The sequence below is a fragment of the Coffea arabica genome, chromosome 11e, assembly GCF_036785885.1.
Source record: "Coffea arabica cultivar ET-39 chromosome 11e, Coffea Arabica ET-39 HiFi, whole genome shotgun sequence".
Lineage (NCBI taxonomy): Eukaryota > Viridiplantae > Streptophyta > Magnoliopsida > Gentianales > Rubiaceae > Coffea > Coffea arabica.
The window spans coordinates 21,426,903-21,445,190 of NC_092331.1; positions in this window are offsets into that span (position 1 = coordinate 21,426,903).

Here is an 18,288-nt window from a genome sequence, read left to right on the forward strand (position 1 = left end):
ACACATTCACAAATGAGAGGAGAAATAAATGTTATAAGTAAACCTTATATAATAAATCATAAATATCTACAAGAAGATTTTGAAGATGAAGAAAATACAGACAAAAGAATTTGGTTCTTTCAACTAGAATCTGAATACAAGAATAAATTAATTATAGAATGGAAAAATGAATTAGATAAACAAAAATTTGATTTTCCTTTCTTTACATGGTTAACATTTTATATGTCAAAATTAGGAATAAATGATATATATAATACAACTCAAATAAATGTTCAAACTAATTTATATAAAAAATGGAAGTTAAAAGACGACCAAATTATAACGTCAATACATCCTCCATTACAAGAAGTAAAAATAAATATAGGACAAGGAGATATAATAGCCTCACCTTTTAAAAAGGGTAGGGAAGCTGAATCAAGTACAAATAATACACTAAATTTAGAAGATATTAAAAAAGTATACCAACAGAATAATTATACAAATCAAATTCTTCATACAATTTCCCAACATATAGAAATATTAAATACAAAAATAGATACATTAAAGAAACCAGATTTAAAGTTTCCAAATGATATTTCAGCACCACATTTTCAACCTAGAAGTTTGACAAAAGAAAAGGAACAAGATTTAGTACAAAATATTAATAATCAAAAGATAAATGCTACAGACAATATATTAAATAAAATATCTCACGCATTACAAAACTTAAGAGAAGTAAAACCTTCAACACCTAAAACAAATACTTTAAATCAAATTATAGAAAACAATTTAACTGAGGAATTCAAAAATTCAAGTGAAGAATCAATAAATTCAGATCTAGAAGAAAATATAATATTACCTATAGAAACTCAATTTGAAGAAGAAGGAGATAATCAATTAAATAGAATAAGAAGAAGAAGGATAAATGATAATACCAATAAAAATTGGAGAATGGTAAGTACAAAAAATTATTATCCAAGACCTAGTCCTCCGGATATTCAATACGAAGAAAGATCAAAATTTCGTACCACTAAATATGATGGAGATTCAATTTATGAATGGAATATAGATGGAAAAGCTGAATATGAAGTATTAAATAATTTGCAAGAAATGGGAATGGCTAGACTTGCTTATAAAATTAAAAATATTCAAGAAAGAAATATTGCAACATTATTAGTTTCAGGATTCACTGGACAATTAAAAAATTGGTGGGATAATGCTCTAACATTACAGGATAAATTATCAATATTAGAACATACCCAAGAAATTGAAGATGATCAAGGAAATATTCAAATACAATCAGATGCTGCAGAATTCCTAATAGTAACAATAGTAATGTATTTCATAGGAAATCCAAAAGAAGAATTGAATTCTAATAAAACATTTTTAACAAATTTAAGATGTCCTACATTATCAGACTTTAGATGGTATAAAGATATGTTTTTAACAAATGTATTAAGAAGACCAGATTGTAATGCTTCATTCTGGAAAGAAAGATTCATAACAGGATTACCAAGTTTATTCTCACAAAGAATAATAGATAGTTTACAAAAAGAAATGGGAACAGATGTAATCTCATTTGAGAATATTACTTTTGGACAATTATTTGCATTTGTTAAAAAAGAAGGATTAATGTTATGTTCAGAATTAAGATTACAAATAAAATATGGTTCTAAAACCAAGGAAGTAGGATCATTTTGTGATGCATTTGGAATTAAAAGAATTAAATCACCCTCAGCATACAAAAAGAAAGTTAAAAAATATAATAAAAATTTAAAATATAAAAGACCTAAAGAAGATAAACCAGAAAGAAAGAGAAAGTTTATTAAAAGAAAAATTGTTTGTTATAAATGTGGAAAAATAGGTCATAAAGCAAACAAATGTAAATTGAAAGAAAAAATTACAGAAATATGTGCAGACGAAGAAGAAATTAAAAATAAATTAATAAATTTATTGATAAATGAAAAAGATCCAAGTACTGAAGAAGATTATTATGATGATATATCTAGTTCAGAAAGTGAAGAAAATTGTAATTGTATTAATACTCCAAAGTATATAAATGTAATAACTAAAAAAGAAGATAAAGAATTTTTATTAGATATGATAGAAAAGATAGAAGATCCAATAGCTAAAAAGGAATATTTAGAAAGATTAAAAAGTTTAATCATTCAAGAAGATAAAATGCCAAAAATAATAGAACCTTTTAGTATCTCGAAATTAATAGATAAATATCCAAATATAAACATAATGAAAAAAGAAACTACCAAAGATCTTCAAACAGAAATTAATAATCTAAAAATACAAGTAAAACAGTTACAAAAAGAGATTATAGAATTAAAAACAAAAGATTTAGAAATAGAAGCAAAATTAACATTATTAGAAGACCAGCCTTCAACTTCTAATTCAAAAACAGAAGAAATAAATATATCAGAAAAACCTACAAATGAACTTCAATATATAAATATTATAGAAAGAATGACATTCCAAAAATGGTTTGCTTTAGTAACTATTACAGTTGAAGATTTTAAAGAAACATATGTAGCTCTAATAGATAGTGGAGCGGATACAAGTTGTATTAAAGAAGGAATAATTCCTACTAAATTTTGTGAAAAAACAAAAGAAACATTAATGGCAGCAAATGGAGAAAATTTACAAGTAACACATAAATTTACAAAAGGATCAATATGTAATAATGAATATTGCATTAGACATAATTTTATAATTGTAAAAAATATAAATCGTGATGTAATATTAGGAACACCCTTTTTAATTCAAATATATCCATTTTTTGTAAGTCATGAAGGAATTTCAATAAATATAATGGGAAAAACGATTATATTTAGATTTTTAACCCCAGTAAAACAAAGAGAAATACATATATTACAAACCTCTTCTATTTATAAAACAATAAATAGTATTACTAAAGTACAACAACAAATAAATTATATAAAAGAAGAGAAATCTTATTTAAAAATTGAGGAACAATTAAAAGAAGAAAAGGTACAAAAAAGAATTTTAGAAATAGAAAAACTATTACAACACGAAATATGTGCTGATATTCCTAATGCTTTTTGGGATAGAAAACAACATATGGTAGAATTACCCTATGAAACAGGATTCAATGAAAAAAATATTCCAACAAAGGCTAGACCTATACAAATGAATTTTGAATTACTAGAATTTTGTAAAAAAGAAATAAAAGCATTAATGGATAAAAAATTAATAACCCCTTCTAAATCACCATGGAGTTGTGCTGCATTTTATGTCATGAATCAAGCAGAAAAAGAACGAGGAGTTCCAAGATTAGTAATAAATTATAAACCATTAAATAAAGTATTACAATGGATTAGATATCCTATTCCCAATAAAAAAGATTTGCTTAATAGATTATTTAAAGCAAAGATATTTTCAAAATTTGATTTAAAATCAGGATATTGGCAGATATTAATAAATCCAAAAGATAGATACAAAACAGCATTCACAACACCTTTTGGACATTATGAGTGGAATGTAATGCCATTTGGATTAAAAAATGCACCATCAGAATTTCAAAATATAATGAATGACATTTTCAATCCTTATAGTTCATTTAGTATAGTTTATATTGATGATGTATTAATATTTTCTGAATCATTAGAACAGCATTTTAAACATTTGAATATATTCTTAAAAATAGTTAAGAAAAATGGATTAGTAGTTTCTGCACCAAAAATGAAATTATTCCAAACAAAAATAAGATTTTTAGGACATGACATATACCAAGGAACAATAAAACCAATCAATAGAGCTCTAGAATTCATTACTAAATTTCCAGATGAAATAAAAGATAAAAATCAATTACAAAGATTTTTAGGATGCTTAAATTATGTAGCAGATTTCTTTCCCAAATTAAGACAAGAATGCTCTATATTATTTAATAGATTAAAGAAAAATCCAAAGCCATGGACAGAAGAACATACTCAAAAAATAAAATATTTAAAAGAGAAAATTAAATCCTTGCCGTGTTTATGTTTACCACATCCTAAAGCATTCATGATAGTTGAAACAGATGCATCAGAATTAGGATATGGGGGAATATTAAAACAAAAATTAGAAGAGTCAAAAGAAGAGTTAGTTAGATTTCATTCAGGAACCTGGTCTGATCCTCAAAAGAATTATTCAACTATTAAAAAAGAAATTTTATCAATAGTTTTATGTATATCAAAATTTCAAGATGATTTATATAACAAGAAATTTTTAATAAGAATAGACTGTAAATCTGCAAAAGAGATTTTACAAAAAGATGTTCAAAATATAGTTTCAAAACAAATATTTGCTAGATGGCAAGCTATTTTATCTGTTTTTGACTTTGATATAGAATTCATTAAAGGAGAAAATAATTCATTACCAGATTTTCTTACTAGAGAATTTTTACAAGGACATGGATCGTGAATTGATGGCTCAAAGAACAGATCGAGAATATACCAATTATTTGAGAGCTCTGATATTGGATTCATATAAATATCTACAAGAAGATTTTGAAGATGAAGAAAATACAGACAAAAGAATTTGGTTCTTTCAACTAGAATCTGAATACAAGAATAAATTAATTATAGAATGGAAAAATGAATTAGATAAACAAAAATTTGATTTTCCTTTCTTTACATGGTTAACATTTTATATGTCAAAATTAGGAATAAATGATATATATAATACAACTCAAATAAATGTTCAAACTAATTTATATAAAAAATGGAAGCTAAAAGACGACCAAATTATAACGTCAATACATCCTCCATTACAAGAAGTAAAAATAAATATAGGACAAGGAGATATAATAGCCTCACCTTTTAAAAATGGTAGGGAAGCTGAATCAAGTACAAATAATACACTAAATTTAGAAGATATTAAAAAAGTATACCAACAGAATAATTATACAAATCAAATTCTTCATACAATTTCCCAACATATAGAAATATTAAATACAAAAATAGATACATTAAAGAAACCAGATTTAAAGTTTCCAAATGATATTTCAGCACCACATTTTCAACCTAGAAGTTTGACAAAAGAAAAGGAACAAGATTTAGTACAAAATATTAATAATCAAAAGATAAATGCTACAGACAATATATTAAATAAAATATCTCACGCATTACAAAACTTAACAGAAGTAAAACCTTCAACACCTAAAATAAATACTTTAGATCAAATTATAGAAAACAATTTAACTGAGGAATTCGAAAATTCAAGTGAAGAATCAATAAATTCAGATCTAGAAGAAAATATAATATTACCTATAGAAACTCAATTTGAAGAAGAAGGAGATAATCAATTAAATAGAATAAGAAGAAGAAGGATAAATGATAATACCAATAAAAATTGGAGAATGGTAAGTACAAAAAATTATTATCCAAGACCTAGTCCTCCGGATATTCAATACGAAGAAAGATCAAAATTTCGTACCACTAAATATGATGGAGATTCAATTTATGAATGGAATATAGATGGAAAAGCTGAATATGAAGTATTAAATATTTTGCAAGAAATGGGAATGGCTAGACTTGCTTATAAAATTAAAAATATTCAAGAAAGAAATATTGCAACATTATTAGTTTCAGGATTCCAAGAAGATTTTGAAAATTTTGGAATAAAAATATTCCAGGATTCCAAGAATTTGCCGCTACATTGGATTACAAAGGAGGCAGGGAGGAAAATTGGAAGCATCTTCCCAGGAGTAAAAGAGATAATCATCCCGGGCCCCGGGAGGGGGGGACGGGGGAGGGAGTAAAGAGGGGAGACATGTTAGAATCCTTGCTGAAATTGACTTAAACATGGCTTTACTATGGTGAACCACAATTAAATCTAATGGCAAAATGAGATGGGTGGATTTTAAATATGAGAAAGGCCCTGATTTCTACTTTTGTTGTGGAAAACTTGGTCATAATTAGAAAAATTGCAACATTAAAGGAACAAAGATGAACTGCATGACACAATTTGGAAATTATATGAGGACAAGTTTCCCTAGAAGTCTGAATAGGAAAAATTAGAATGGGAAAGAATATAACCATGAAGAGAAGCAAACGAATAAAAACCAAGATAATAGAGGAGAGAAAAGATTCAAGCAAAACTTATTCCTAACTTACATAGAAGGATTTCATAGGACTAATGATGGGGGAAATGGGACTTAAAGACTATGAAGGAACAAATGAACAGGGAATCATAAAGATAATTAAAGGTGATTAGATAACTAAAGAAGATGAGGATAATAGCAATAGGAAAGGGGCCACAACCAGTGCAAGTGAGATTAAGAATAAGACCGAAGGGAGAAAAAAATAGTATAATTGAACACGCTATAGATACAAATAAGAATGAGGACACTAGTGTCAAAAGAGTTAATAAACTATAGAATCTAGATCATGATTTAATGTGGATAGAGGGGAACCAGGGATTGGAAACTGTCATGGGAACTGATGGAACTCCAAGAAACAAGGTAAATAATGTGATAGGTGTGGAGATAGGAAAAAGTAGGAAGGAAAGGCATATAAGTAATACAAAAAATAGGAGATGGGTCAAAAAATAATAATAGTTGTAAAAGGCTAGTGTAGGAAGTAGGAAGAAGGAGACCATTGCAGGATATCACTAACCTGTGAGAGAGGGGGAAACCTAGTAAGAGAAAAGTCAATCTAATTGATGAACAAGATGATAGAATGAGAGAGGAGAAAAGGTATCTAAAAAAGTACAAAACTGCTGATTTGTGTGATACTATTATGGAGTTGATTTAGGTGGTGGAACTCCATCTATTGAAAAATTTGGAGCACAGTTAAAATATATGGGTCCATTACAAACATTTGTTTGAATCATAGAGAGTAAAGATGTTTTATATCGTTTGAGTCTTGTGTCTCTTAATGCTAAATATATTGGAGCATCTACGCCTAAATGGAATAAAGGTTTTACAGCAATTTGGATTAAACCTATATGAATATATCGATATCCTTTACTTAAATATTTTTGAATTGTACTATGATTTAATAATGGAATTGATTGATATTCTTCTTGAATAGATATTGTTTCGAAATACTATCCGAATTCAAGTCCTGAGAAGAGTTGAAAGAAATGCAGAATTTATCCAACATTACAAACAACAAAATAAGCAATTATCTGACCAACTTAAAGATATTGTTTATTAATATTGCAGGAATATGGATTCAAAAGCAGGGAATTCCAGGCCAAAGACTCCTCAAGATTATGGTGTTGAGAGTGGGATAAATCCACAGAAAAATCCACTGAAAATACCTATTTCACCAAGCCATTTACTCAACATATTACTCTAACCAGATTTCAAGAAATACCTTTATACTCTACACTCAGTCAAATTACCCAAAGAATCTTTCCTCCAAAATGCTTTTGGCAACCAAATGATCCCTCAAAAAATTTGGATTATTATGAATTAATTCTTACAGATACTCAATCTGTAGAAATATTTCCAATTCCAGATAGAAAAAATCCAAATATAGTCAGCCATTCAAAATGTATAATAAAGAAAGTTTGTTCTCCCAATGAATGGACTTCTCTTTATTCCAAAAAATCCTTTTCAGTTAGATTCATTCCAGATGGATTTACATATCAAGACTACAAAATGGCATGGTATCGTGCTTTCCTTTTTAGATCATTCAATCATTCATGGTTTTTCACATTCAAAGAAAGTAGTAGCAGAGAATTTCCAATTTGGTTCAATCATTGGTGGAAATGGTTTGGACCACAACCAGAAATTCTACCTCCAAACGTGCTCATGGGATTTCAGACATATCTAAAAAGAGCAAAGGGGGAAGAATATACAAGGCCAATTTTATTTCATATGGAGTTCAAAGTTCCATGGATCTTTTGCTGGAGTTTCAAGATCCATCAAGAATTAGAAAAGCCACTTCCAATGTCATTGGTCAGAGAATTCAAAATTAAATGGTGGACAGGATTCAATCAAGAATTTGGAGATCAAGTGAACGTCATCAGATTCCTAACTACAGGAGACAAACTCAAATGGACAAAACAGCTACCTACTCCATGGTGGAGAAGTTGTTGTAGTAGGTATTGGATTAGTTGGAGTAGGTAGAAAAGCCACTTCCAAAGCTTCCGTTGTTTGCAAATTTTTGTAAGTCCAAATACTTATGATTATTACTTGTTTTATTTGCCTGGGTAGAAGTGGTATCAGAGCCACATTAAGACTGCATATTTAGACTTTGGATTTATTACTTTATTTGAATTACGTTTCTATTTCAATTTGGCTAATTTATGCATTTATGTTTACCTATTTTATTAAACTTTTACTAAAATCGTTGGTAAGACTTGATGCCTTGTAAGACCGTTGGTAAGTCCAGGATAGGATGTTCCATGCATAGTGCTCGGTTGTTCCAGGTTAAGTAAAAATTTAATTAAATATAAAACATGGCTGCATTTCTTAGACAATTTAAAATAGGATCTAATTCAAAGCAAGCTAATATAGTACAAAGTCATGAATATCATATGCCCATAAATAATTCAGATTGGACAATTCCAGAAGAAAAAAAGAACATATTTATAGAATAGGCCCTTTAGATTTCAAAACCGCTTTATCAGTTAAAACTCATGAAGAAACAATATCTATTCAAGAAGAATATCAATCAATTCCATTATTAAATCATAGTACAATTCAAAATATTTAAGTAAAGGATATCGATATATTCATATAGGTTTAATCCAAATTGCTGTAAAACCTTTATTCCATTTAGGAGTAGATGCTCCAATATATTTAGCATTAAGAGACACAAGACTCAAACGATATAAAACATCTTTACTCTCTATGATTCAAACAAATGTTTGTAATGGACCCATATATTTTAACTGTGCTCCAAATTTTTCAATAGATCTAACTGACCCACATATTCTGAATTCAGTCATATTAGATATTCATTTACAAGGAAATGAATTTGAAAAACACACAAAGAATTTTGCAATAATATATAGAATATATTATAGACCTTTATCATCACATTTAAATCCCAAATTTATAATGACTCCAACACTTAAGGAAGAAACAACTTTATTACAAGTAGATGCAGATAGACCAACAACTTATACACCAAAAAGATTAAAATGGAATGAAATAACAATACCAAGTGAATTTGAAATAAAAAATCCACAAATAGCAAGAAATATAGAACAAACTACTGCAGAAGATATTATAGAAAAACCTAATGGAAATACTTTAATAAGATTCGCTTCATTAAGAGAAAGACCTGGTTCAAGTTACTCATGGTTACCAGCTAGACATTCAAATTATGAATCCACTGAAATAAATTTTCCCATAGAAAATACTTCAACCTTTAAATATAAAACCCCAGTTCCAGAAGTAATAAATCAAAATCAAAATCAAACAGAATATTCTCCAACACATTCACAAATGAGAGGAGAAATAAATGTTATAAGTAAACCTTATATAATAAATCATAAATATCTACAAGAAGATTTTGAAGATGAAGAAAATACAGACAAAAGAATTTGGTTCTTTCAACTAGAATCTGAATACAAGAATAAATTAATTATAGAATGGAAAAATGAATTAGATAAACAAAAATTTGATTTTCCTTTCTTTACATGGTTAACATTTTATATGTCAAAATTAGGAATAAATGATATATATAATACAACTCAAATAAATGTTCAAACTAATTTATATAAAAAATGGAAGTTAAAAGACGACCAAATTATAACGTCAATACATCCTCCATTACAAGAAGTAAAAATAAATATAGGACAAGGAGATATAATAGCCTCACCTTTTAAAAAGGGTAGGGAAGCTGAATCAAGTACAAATAATACACTAAATTTAGAAGATATTAAAAAAGTATACCAACAGAATAATTATACAAATCAAATTCTTCATACAATTTCCCAACATATAGAAATATTAAATACAAAAATAGATACATTAAAGAAACCAGATTTAAAGTTTCCAAATGATATTTCAGCACCACATTTTCAACCTAGAAGTTTGACAAAAGAAAAGGAACAAGATTTAGTACAAAATATTAATAATCAAAAGATAAATGCTACAGACAATATATTAAATAAAATATCTCACGCATTACAAAACTTAAGAGAAGTAAAACCTTCAACACCTAAAACAAATACTTTAAATCAAATTATAGAAAACAATTTAACTGAGGAATTCAAAAATTCAAGTGAAGAATCAATAAATTCAGATCTAGAAGAAAATATAATATTACCTATAGAAACTCAATTTGAAGAAGAAGGAGATAATCAATTAAATAGAATAAGAAGAAGAAGGATAAATGATAATACCAATAAAAATTGGAGAATGGTAAGTACAAAAAATTATTATCCAAGACCTAGTCCTCCGGATATTCAATACGAAGAAAGATCAAAATTTCGTACCACTAAATATGATGGAGATTCAATTTATGAATGGAATATAGATGGAAAAGCTGAATATGAAGTATTAAATAATTTGCAAGAAATGGGAATGGCTAGACTTGCTTATAAAATTAAAAATATTCAAGAAAGAAATATTGCAACATTATTAGTTTCAGGATTCACTGGACAATTAAAAAATTGGTGGGATAATGCTCTAACATTACAGGATAAATTATCAATATTAGAACATACCCAAGAAATTGAAGATGATCAAGGAAATATTCAAATACAATCAGATGCTGCAGAATTCCTAATAGTAACAATAGTAATGTATTTCATAGGAAATCCAAAAGAAGAATTGAATTCTAATAAAACATTTTTAACAAATTTAAGATGTCCTACATTATCAGACTTTAGATGGTATAAAGATATGTTTTTAACAAATGTATTAAGAAGACCAGATTGTAATGCTTCATTCTGGAAAGAAAGATTCATAACAGGATTACCAAGTTTATTCTCACAAAGAATAATAGATAGTTTACAAAAAGAAATGGGAACAGATGTAATCTCATTTGAGAATATTACTTTTGGACAATTATTTGCATTTGTTAAAAAAGAAGGATTAATGTTATGTTCAGAATTAAGATTACAAATAAAATATGGTTCTAAAACCAAGGAAGTAGGATCATTTTGTGATGCATTTGGAATTAAAAGAATTAAATCACCCTCAGCATACAAAAAGAAAGTTAAAAAATATAATAAAAATTTAAAATATAAAAGACCTAAAGAAGATAAACCAGAAAGAAAGAGAAAGTTTATTAAAAGAAAAATTGTTTGTTATAAATGTGGAAAAATAGGTCATAAAGCAAACAAATGTAAATTGAAAGAAAAAATTACAGAAATATGTGCAGACGAAGAAGAAATTAAAAATAAATTAATAAATTTATTGATAAATGAAAAAGATCCAAGTACTGAAGAAGATTATTATGATGATATATCTAGTTCAGAAAGTGAAGAAAATTGTAATTGTATTAATACTCCAAAGTATATAAATGTAATAACTAAAAAAGAAGATAAAGAATTTTTATTAGATATGATAGAAAAGATAGAAGATCCAATAGCTAAAAAGGAATATTTAGAAAGATTAAAAAGTTTAATCATTCAAGAAGATAAAATGCCAAAAATAATAGAACCTTTTAGTATCTCGAAATTAATAGATAAATATCCAAATATAAACATAATGAAAAAAGAAACTACCAAAGATCTTCAAACAGAAATTAATAATCTAAAAATACAAGTAAAACAGTTACAAAAAGAGATTATAGAATTAAAAACAAAAGATTTAGAAATAGAAGCAAAATTAACATTATTAGAAGACCAGCCTTCAACTTCTAATTCAAAAACAGAAGAAATAAATATATCAGAAAAACCTACAAATGAACTTCAATATATAAATATTATAGAAAGAATGACATTCCAAAAATGGTTTGCTTTAGTAACTATTACAGTTGAAGATTTTAAAGAAACATATGTAGCTCTAATAGATAGTGGAGCGGATACAAGTTGTATTAAAGAAGGAATAATTCCTACTAAATTTTGTGAAAAAACAAAAGAAACATTAATGGCAGCAAATGGAGAAAATTTACAAGTAACACATAAATTTACAAAAGGATCAATATGTAATAATGAATATTGCATTAGACATAATTTTATAATTGTAAAAAATATAAATCGTGATGTAATATTAGGAACACCCTTTTTAATTCAAATATATCCATTTTTTGTAAGTCATGAAGGAATTTCAATAAATATAATGGGAAAAACGATTATATTTAGATTTTTAACCCCAGTAAAACAAAGAGAAATACATATATTACAAACCTCTTCTATTTATAAAACAATAAATAGTATTACTAAAGTACAACAACAAATAAATTATATAAAAGAAGAGAAATCTTATTTAAAAATTGAGGAACAATTAAAAGAAGAAAAGGTACAAAAAAGAATTTTAGAAATAGAAAAACTATTACAACACGAAATATGTGCTGATATTCCTAATGCTTTTTGGGATAGAAAACAACATATGGTAGAATTACCCTATGAAACAGGATTCAATGAAAAAAATATTCCAACAAAGGCTAGACCTATACAAATGAATTTTGAATTACTAGAATTTTGTAAAAAAGAAATAAAAGCATTAATGGATAAAAAATTAATAACCCCTTCTAAATCACCATGGAGTTGTGCTGCATTTTATGTCATGAATCAAGCAGAAAAAGAACGAGGAGTTCCAAGATTAGTAATAAATTATAAACCATTAAATAAAGTATTACAATGGATTAGATATCCTATTCCCAATAAAAAAGATTTGCTTAATAGATTATTTAAAGCAAAGATATTTTCAAAATTTGATTTAAAATCAGGATATTGGCAGATATTAATAAATCCAAAAGATAGATACAAAACAGCATTCACAACACCTTTTGGACATTATGAGTGGAATGTAATGCCATTTGGATTAAAAAATGCACCATCAGAATTTCAAAATATAATGAATGACATTTTCAATCCTTATAGTTCATTTAGTATAGTTTATATTGATGATGTATTAATATTTTCTGAATCATTAGAACAGCATTTTAAACATTTGAATATATTCTTAAAAATAGTTAAGAAAAATGGATTAGTAGTTTCTGCACCAAAAATGAAATTATTCCAAACAAAAATAAGATTTTTAGGACATGACATATACCAAGGAACAATAAAACCAATCAATAGAGCTCTAGAATTCATTACTAAATTTCCAGATGAAATAAAAGATAAAAATCAATTACAAAGATTTTTAGGATGCTTAAATTATGTAGCAGATTTCTTTCCCAAATTAAGACAAGAATGCTCTATATTATTTAATAGATTAAAGAAAAATCCAAAGCCATGGACAGAAGAACATACTCAAAAAATAAAATATTTAAAAGAGAAAATTAAATCCTTGCCGTGTTTATGTTTACCACATCCTAAAGCATTCATGATAGTTGAAACAGATGCATCAGAATTAGGATATGGGGGAATATTAAAACAAAAATTAGAAGAGTCAAAAGAAGAGTTAGTTAGATTTCATTCAGGAACCTGGTCTGATCCTCAAAAGAATTATTCAACTATTAAAAAAGAAATTTTATCAATAGTTTTATGTATATCAAAATTTCAAGATGATTTATATAACAAGAAATTTTTAATAAGAATAGACTGTAAATCTGCAAAAGAGATTTTACAAAAAGATGTTCAAAATATAGTTTCAAAACAAATATTTGCTAGATGGCAAGCTATTTTATCTGTTTTTGACTTTGATATAGAATTCATTAAAGGAGAAAATAATTCATTACCAGATTTTCTTACTAGAGAATTTTTACAAGGACATGGATCGTGAATTGATGGCTCAAAGAACAGATCGAGAATATACCAATTATTTGAGAGCTCTGATATTGGATTCATATAAATATCTACAAGAAGATTTTGAAGATGAAGAAAATACAGACAAAAGAATTTGGTTCTTTCAACTAGAATCTGAATACAAGAATAAATTAATTATAGAATGGAAAAATGAATTAGATAAACAAAAATTTGATTTTCCTTTCTTTACATGGTTAACATTTTATATGTCAAAATTAGGAATAAATGATATATATAATACAACTCAAATAAATGTTCAAACTAATTTATATAAAAAATGGAAGCTAAAAGACGACCAAATTATAACGTCAATACATCCTCCATTACAAGAAGTAAAAATAAATATAGGACAAGGAGATATAATAGCCTCACCTTTTAAAAATGGTAGGGAAGCTGAATCAAGTACAAATAATACACTAAATTTAGAAGATATTAAAAAAGTATACCAACAGAATAATTATACAAATCAAATTCTTCATACAATTTCCCAACATATAGAAATATTAAATACAAAAATAGATACATTAAAGAAACCAGATTTAAAGTTTCCAAATGATATTTCAGCACCACATTTTCAACCTAGAAGTTTGACAAAAGAAAAGGAACAAGATTTAGTACAAAATATTAATAATCAAAAGATAAATGCTACAGACAATATATTAAATAAAATATCTCACGCATTACAAAACTTAACAGAAGTAAAACCTTCAACACCTAAAATAAATACTTTAGATCAAATTATAGAAAACAATTTAACTGAGGAATTCGAAAATTCAAGTGAAGAATCAATAAATTCAGATCTAGAAGAAAATATAATATTACCTATAGAAACTCAATTTGAAGAAGAAGGAGATAATCAATTAAATAGAATAAGAAGAAGAAGGATAAATGATAATACCAATAAAAATTGGAGAATGGTAAGTACAAAAAATTATTATCCAAGACCTAGTCCTCCGGATATTCAATACGAAGAAAGATCAAAATTTCGTACCACTAAATATGATGGAGATTCAATTTATGAATGGAATATAGATGGAAAAGCTGAATATGAAGTATTAAATATTTTGCAAGAAATGGGAATGGCTAGACTTGCTTATAAAATTAAAAATATTCAAGAAAGAAATATTGCAACATTATTAGTTTCAGGATTCCAAGAAGATTTTGAAAATTTTGGAATAAAAATATTCCAGGATTCCAAGAATTTGCCGCTACATTGGATTACAAAGGAGGCAGGGAGGAAAATTGGAAGCATCTTCCCAGGAGTAAAAGAGATAATCATCCCGGGCCCCGGGAGGGGGGGACGGGGGAGGGAGTAAAGAGGGGAGACATGTTAGAATCCTTGCTGAAATTGACTTAAACATGGCTTTACTATGGTGAACCACAATTAAATCTAATGGCAAAATGAGATGGGTGGATTTTAAATATGAGAAAGGCCCTGATTTCTACTTTTGTTGTGGAAAACTTGGTCATAATTAGAAAAATTGCAACATTAAAGGAACAAAGATGAACTGCATGACACAATTTGGAAATTATATGAGGACAAGTTTCCCTAGAAGTCTGAATAGGAAAAATTAGAATGGGAAAGAATATAACCATGAAGAGAAGCAAACGAATAAAAACCAAGATAATAGAGGAGAGAAAAGATTCAAGCAAAACTTATTCCTAACTTACATAGAAGGATTTCATAGGACTAATGATGGGGGAAATGGGACTTAAAGACTATGAAGGAACAAATGAACAGGGAATCATAAAGATAATTAAAGGTGATTAGATAACTAAAGAAGATGAGGATAATAGCAATAGGAAAGGGGCCACAACCAGTGCAAGTGAGATTAAGAATAAGACCGAAGGGAGAAAAAAATAGTATAATTGAACACGCTATAGATACAAATAAGAATGAGGACACTAGTGTCAAAAGAGTTAATAAACTATAGAATCTAGATCATGATTTAATGTGGATAGAGGGGAACCAGGGATTGGAAACTGTCATGGGAACTGATGGAACTCCAAGAAACAAGGTAAATAATGTGATAGGTGTGGAGATAGGAAAAAGTAGGAAGGAAAGGCATATAAGTAATACAAAAAATAGGAGATGGGTCAAAAAATAATAATAGTTGTAAAAGGCTAGTGTAGGAAGTAGGAAGAAGGAGACCATTGCAGGATATCACTAACCTGTGAGAGAGGGGGAAACCTAGTAAGAGAAAAGTCAATCTAATTGATGAACAAGATGATAGAATGAGAGAGGAGAAAAGGTATCTAAAAAAGTACAAAACTGCTGATTTGTGTGATACTATTATGGAGTTGATTTAGGTGGTGGAACTCCATCTATTGAAAAATTTGGAGCACAGTTAAAATATATGGGTCCATTACAAACATTTGTTTGAATCATAGAGAGTAAAGATGTTTTATATCGTTTGAGTCTTGTGTCTCTTAATGCTAAATATTTTGGAGCATCTACGCCTAAATGGAATAAAGGTTTTACAGCAATTTGGATTAAACCTATATGAATATATCGATATCCTTTACTTAAATATTTTTGAATTGTACTATGATTTAATAATGGAATTGATTGATATTCTTCTTGAATAGATATTGTTTCGAAATACTATCCGAATTCAAGTCCTGAGAAGAGTTGAAAGAAATGCAGAATTTATCCAACATTACAAACAACAAAATAAGCAATTATCTGACCAACTTAAAGATATTGTTTATTAATATTGCAGGAATATGGATTCAAAAGCAGGGAATTCCAGGCCAAAGACTCCTCAAGATTATGGTGTTGAGAGTGGGATAAATCCACAGAAAAATCCACTGAAAATACCTATTTCACCAAGCCATTTACTCAACATATTACTCTAACCAGATTTCAAGAAATACCTTTATACTCTACACTCAGTCAAATTACCCAAAGAATCTTTCCTCCAAAATGCTTTTGGCAACCAAATGATCCCTCAAAAAATTTGGATTATTATGAATTAATTCTTACAGATACTCAATCTGTAGAAATATTTCCAATTCCAGATAGAAAAAATCCAAATATAGTCAGCCATTCAAAATGTATAATAAAGAAAGTTTGTTCTCCCAATGAATGGACTTCTCTTTATTCCAAAAAATCCTTTTCAGTTAGATTCATTCCAGATGGATTTACATATCAAGACTACAAAATGGCATGGTATCGTGCTTTCCTTTTTAGATCATTCAATCATTCATGGTTTTTCACATTCAAAGAAAGTAGTAGCAGAGAATTTCCAATTTGGTTCAATCATTGGTGGAAATGGTTTGGACCACAACCAGAAATTCTACCTCCAAACGTGCTCATGGGATTTCAGACATATCTAAAAAGAGCAAAGGGGGAAGAATATACAAGGCCAATTTTATTTCATATGGAGTTCAAAGTTCCATGGATCTTTTGCTGGAGTTTCAAGATCCATCAAGAATTAGAAAAGCCACTTCCAATGTCATTGGTCAGAGAATTCAAAATTAAATGGTGGACAGGATTCAATCAAGAATTTGGAGATCAAGTGAACGTCATCAGATTCCTAACTACAGGAGACAAACTCAAATGGACAAAACAGCTACCTACTCCATGGTGGAGAAGTTGTTGTAGTAGGTATTGGATTAGTTGGAGTAGGTAGAAAAGCCACTTCCAAAGCTTCCGTTGTTTGCAAATTTTTGTAAGTCCAAATACTTATGATTATTACTTGTTTTATTTGCCTGGGTAGAAGTGGTATCAGAGCCACATTAAGACTGCATATTTAGACTTTGGATTTATTACTTTATTTGAATTACGTTTCTATTTCAATTTGGCTAATTTATGCATTTATGTTTACCTATTTTATTAAACTTTTACTAAAATCGTTGGTAAGACTTGATGCCTTGTAAGACCGTTGGTAAGTCCAGGATAGGATGTTCCATGCATAGTGCTCGGTTGTTCCAGGTTAAGTAAAAATTTAATTAAATATAAAACATGGCTGCATTTCTTAGACAATTTAAAATAGGATCTAATTCAAAGCAAGCTAATATAGTACAAAGTCATGAATATCATATGCCCATAAATAATTCAGATTGGACAATTCCAGAAGAAAAAAAGAACATATTTATAGAATAGGCCCTTTAGATTTCAAAACCGCTTTATCAGTTAAAACTCATGAAGAAACAATATCTATTCAAGAAGAATATCAATCAATTCCATTATTAAATCATAGTACAATTCAAAATATTTAAGTAAAGGATATCGATATATTCATATAGGTTTAATCCAAATTGCTGTAAAACCTTTATTCCATTTAGGAGTAGATGCTCCAATATATTTAGCATTAAGAGACACAAGACTCAAACGATATAAAACATCTTTACTCTCTATGATTCAAACAAATGTTTGTAATGGACCCATATATTTTAACTGTGCTCCAAATTTTTCAATAGATCTAACTGACCCACATATTCTGAATTCAGTCATATTAGATATTCATT